Source organism: Corvus brachyrhynchos, unplaced genomic scaffold (genome assembly GCF_000691975.1).
Source record: "Corvus brachyrhynchos isolate BGI_N302 unplaced genomic scaffold, ASM69197v1 scaffold400, whole genome shotgun sequence".
Classification (NCBI taxonomy): Eukaryota; Metazoa; Chordata; class Aves; order Passeriformes; family Corvidae; genus Corvus; species Corvus brachyrhynchos.
This window is the reverse complement of record NW_008235789.1, coordinates 185698-190893: the sequence shown is the minus strand read 5'-3', so window position 1 is coordinate 190893 and position 5196 is coordinate 185698. Positions and strand designations below refer to the sequence as shown.

General features: G+C 43.6%; 1 pseudogene; it reads left to right on the top strand.

Annotated features, from left to right (window-relative positions):
- Positions 1 to 361: 361 nt before the first annotated feature.
- LOC108444940 overlaps positions 362 to 5196 on the top strand; it is a 14441-nt pseudogene continuing 9606 nt past the window's right edge.

Here is a 5196-nt window from a genome sequence, read left to right as displayed (position 1 = left end):
AAAGCAACGGCGGGGGCAGGGCAGCCACGGCCCAGCCCCCAGCAGGGCAGGGAAAGGCGGGCTTGGGGTTCCGGGGTCTCTTTGGTAGAAGGAAGGCAGCCGAAGAAGCAGCCTCTCTCTCCGTCCAAACGCTGGGAACTGACTGCCCACACACCCAGGTGAAAAAAAAGAGTAGCAAGATGCACCCCACTCCTGTGGCCAGGTCTTTTGTTTTTCTGAAGTATCCAGTAATTTGTCCCCCTGGCAACATGTATGGGGAAAATTCCTTTAACAGAAAAAAACCCAGGAGAACTCCTAAAACCCCAACAACTAGATACAAAGGTGCCGAGTCATGTGGTCCCCCGGGAACAAAGAAATCACGATGGCGGAAAAGGCCTTCCTCCCAAGATGGTGGGCAATGCAGCAGCCCACATGGACCAGAGGACAAAGACAAGATGGCAGAGAAGCCACTCTCAGTTCAACATTCCCCCAGAACAAAAAACTGTGAAGGTAGGAGCTTATGAAGCAGTTCTGGTGGCAGATTTGGGGGGTGCGGGCATTGTCTGGGGCAGCTCGGGTCCTGCGGTGTCAGCCTCCCTGCTCCCTTTTGGCCTGGCTGGACCCCGTTGGTGTCAGCGTTGCAGTTCTGAGTCACTGCTGCATTGCAGGGGAGAAGAAATGGTCCCACCGGTGATTCAAAGGAATCTACTCCACAGCAAGGTACTGTAAAGTAAAGCATACCTTTATTGGCCAGGCCGGGAGCACACAGGGGTTAACACTTCCATGTGCTTGTCTGCCATGTTCATCTTACAGAGGTTATTTATATGTTTACAAGTTTGGCATCCGCCCTTTCTGTTTGTTTATCTAAAGGTTACAGTCTTAAAGGGTTGGGGTCTTACATAACTTGTGGTGTCTTTATCTTGGGGTTACAAACACGGCATGCTATTATTATCTAATACATTCATCACACACCTATTTTGCTTATACACAATTCTACTATTACACACTTTGTTGCTATATCAGTTATACTTCATTTATAATTGTGTATTGATTATATTCCTATTCTCCTATTACATTTTTCTACCCTTTTGTGACCGTTCCTCTGTTTGTCATTAAAACGGCAGTTAGCATGCGTCTTCCTCATCGCTTAGCCCATAGGGGTTAGGCCCTTGTTCTGCAGACAAGCGGTTAGCCAAACCCATTAGCTTGCATTCCATTCCCGTATCATCCTAGTCCACTCAGGTTTGGTTTTTCCAAGAGCAGTTAGTGTTAGGCCTAGCACCTCCTACTCACTTATCATCATAACCCCTTCCAGGGCTAGGCTTCTTGTCTTGTAAAAGCAGTTGCAGTCGAGCATAGCAGCCAACACCCAATTTTTATTAATCTATACTTTATACTAAAGCACTTATGTTAAAGGAGTTCTATGTTTCATATGTCAAAGGAGTCCTGTGTATCACTGGGCACTGAAAAAATGTGGCACCCAGTCAAGTGGTCTGGAGCGGCAGCAGCAAAAAATGTCCAAGGAAACGTCCTCCTCGGCTCCAGAAAGGGTGGTTGCCATAGCAACAGTGGCCAAAAAGGTACTGCGAAATTCTCTAAAGCCCAGGGAGAACAAAAAGAAAAGAGCTTCTGCCTCACACTGCTGCAGGTTCCTGGGTTGCAACTCAGAGACCTGCCCAAGGTAACCTGTTACAATGGGGATTGTTGCAACATGTGTATCAGACAACGAGGCCCGTGGAAAAGAATATATATGGACAGGTTCTTGGTAGATAGTTTCAGAGAGATGTTTCTTTTCCTAGCTGCATGGCTGAGGATGCCGAGGAAACTGCGTCAATCACGGGACCCGAGGGTCCTTGCCCATGCAGGGGAACACAAAGCAACCAATGGGGAACGAGGTTGACCAGGGGCTAGGGAAACCCTGTGTCTCCTCCCCAGGGCCCCTCTCCCAGGACCACATGGCAGGGGGGAAGAACCCCAACAGTAACCCTCTTGGGAGCCCAGAGAGAGCATCAGAGAGCTCTCCACATGTCTGTACACTGTTTATAAAGGCACTCCAAACTCCCCTTCTATGAACTTGGGGTAAAGCACACAAGTTCCACTTCCCGGGTTGCTGGAATGATGCCTTAAGAGGCCTCCTAAAAACAGAGACTAGACAGGACTACGGGAATAAGGCAGGGATTTATTTGAAAGGCCTTCAAAGGTACACCCTGGGGAGCCAGAGGCTATTGCTAAGATGGACCCCAAGATGGATGACAGATCATGAGTTCTTCACACCTTTATAGGTTTGGTTCATTTGCATATCAGGGATAATTCTCCAATTAAAGCTTCAGTTTACTGATGTAATTTCCCCTCAGCTTGCCCCCCTCTCAAAGGCTTTTGGTTTATACTTTTTGGGCCTAGGACGGTCTGAGTGACCTTGAAGAGCAGGCCCAGAGAGGCTTTGTTATGTCTACCTAGCAGGAGAAAGCAGAAATTAACAGGTTACAAGAAACTTCAGTTGCACACTAAGCAATACAGGATTTGAAAAATATAAAACTTAAAACCTAAGGCATCATTCACTTAAAGAGACAGTAATAATCTTGGGCAGGTTGGTGTAGAGAAGATATGGAATACATGAGTCACCTAGGACAATGCTGAATTACATCTGTCTGCTTAGACATAGGGAATAGATGTCAGGACACACAAAGCTCTTGTTGGCTTTCAGCCTGTGCTCCTGCACAGCTCTGCTGTGGCTGGAGATGGGGTAAGATCACCTGAGGGTCTCTACAAGAACAACATGCTCAACCAGAGCAACATGGGGACTAATGCAAGGCATAACCAGGGTGAAAAGAGATAAAAACCATAACAAAAATCACTTCATGTTGCTCAGAGGCATCTGGGAAAATGGCACAACAAAGAGTGGCAAAAAAGAAGTTAGTTCTTCATGAAGGGTTGATGCCCAAAACTGAGCAAGAAAATAAAACTCTATAGTCAGACGGCTACAGGGCAGGTGTTTGTTCAGCACTGGCAGTGAGGGGGATCTCTCTGCCAAAAACTCACTCCATCTTCTTTAGCCTTCACTTGCATTTTAAAAGTCCTTCCACACAAGGTCACAATTACCACATAGCATTAGCATACTTGTAGAGAAATGGCTGAGTGAACAGGGACATGTATACGTGCACAATCCAAGCTATATTAGTGAACTGTCCTCGACTAGGGAAAAAAGAGAGGAGCAATGCTGATGTGGCAAGCCGACAGAATGTTGGGGAGGGGGATGCTGACCATAGAAAGAGAAAGACTTATGTTAGTTAGTCGCGTGCATATTAATCTGTAACCAATCGCTTGCTATTAAAGGCCACGTGAACAGTAGCTGTAACCTAATAGTATGAAGCTTGCTTATGCCTGCTTGGGGAATTAGAGTATAACTATGGGTCTGACAATAGAATAAGCGGAGTTCCATCATATCTCTATGAGAAGCGCGGTTCATCCCGGCAGATCTCTGGCAATTCATACTCATATTTGCATAAAGCTCTGTCATGGTTTTACAACAGTTTGTTGCTTCCGCGCATGCGTCAGTTCCTTCTGTGGTGGTTGTCAGTCTTCTGGTGGCCTTTTGATGAAGACTTGCATAGTCTTCCTCACGTTTGAACTTTTAACCTCTGTCTTCAGTGCATGCCTGGTGCTTCTAGTTTTTCAGTCTAACTTATTTTTAGCTAATTTTGCAGTTTGCAAATTCTGTTACAACTTGCTATCTTGCTTTTGATGGCGCATGTTATCTCGCTTTGCTATCATGCTTGTTCTGCTATCTTGCTTGCTTTACCTGCACATCTTGTTACAATGTTATTTGTGGTTAGCCTTTTGTTACATACCACTTAGGTTTCAAATCCCCCCTTTCTTTTTACTTTTGTGAATTCTTTCACAAATTATTGTGTGTTTATTCTCTGGAAATAGGTTCCTCTTTCTACTCTATGTCTCAATTTATATTTCTTCCAATCATCATAAGACATTGTGGTTCGCTGACAGCACCACAAAAAGCACTGACTAAATATGCATACACACAAAATGATTATTCCTAACAACAAGATTCCTAAGAATAATTGTTTCAACCAGTTTAGATTAGGGAGCCAAAATGTGTCTCCCATAAGTAAGTTGATCAAGATGTATCCTCCTTTGTTACTTCATGGAGTATCTTTGCATGTTGCCAGATTGTATGTATATCTGTTGTTATTTTCCCTCATTGATTTATATAAGTACAACAACTGCTATTTATCAACATGCAGACTCCTCCCATTTGTGCTGTGATCATATCTAATACCATACGGTTTTGAAATACTACTTTTAAAGAATTAATTTCTGTTTGCAACCGTCCAATGGCATCTGCCGTTGAGTTTGTAATTATTTCCATCTCTGCTGAGATGTTCACGATTGCTTTTTCTAAGTGTACAATTCCTAAAGTTGGGAATAAAGCTCTGACAAAGCTGTGAAAGCCTGTATTATATCTAGTCAGAGGATTAGAAGGTATGCTTCGACTAAATCGGTTTCTCCAAATTCCTCTAAGGATTCCTGTAATTAAACTAGTATGATTTATAACTTGTATAGGTGGGACGAGATACCCCATAGTACACTGACCTGTCCAATTTCCAGGTAGTTGCTTAAGGGCTATTCCATTTCCCCACAACCACCAAAAGCCATCTGGCAAATCACAACTAGTTGTGATGCTCATTTTGGAATTGTTAGTATGTCTTGCAAACAAATAGTCATGCCATTGAGCAAATTGAACTTTAAAATCTGGTGAGGTAGGTGGTGAATTTACATCTGACGTGGTTTGTAGGATTGGCGGTAATTCTGGTCCAATTGGTAGTGTTATTAAACTGGCCAAAGTTTGGTCCTGTAAAGTTTGACTCTACATACATAATGGATTGATTGATGAGTGATAACTGAAAAAGTGGTCTTCCTAAAGGTGAACCTGTTTGTTTGCATTGTGTATTACTATTACACAAGGTATACGGGCTTAATTCAGTCCAATTACTAGAGGGTACCTGTTGGGGAAGATGAAACAGGAAAGCCTTATAAATATGATTGCCTGACAAAAGATTTTGGGAATATGAAAACTACAGGCAACATCGAAATGAAAGCCACTTTTGAAATACCAAGTCTTAGTTACTGAACAACTGGAAAACAATGGTATGGCCGACTGAAGGTAATCCCCTCTTGATGGAACAATACCCTCTGCTTGCA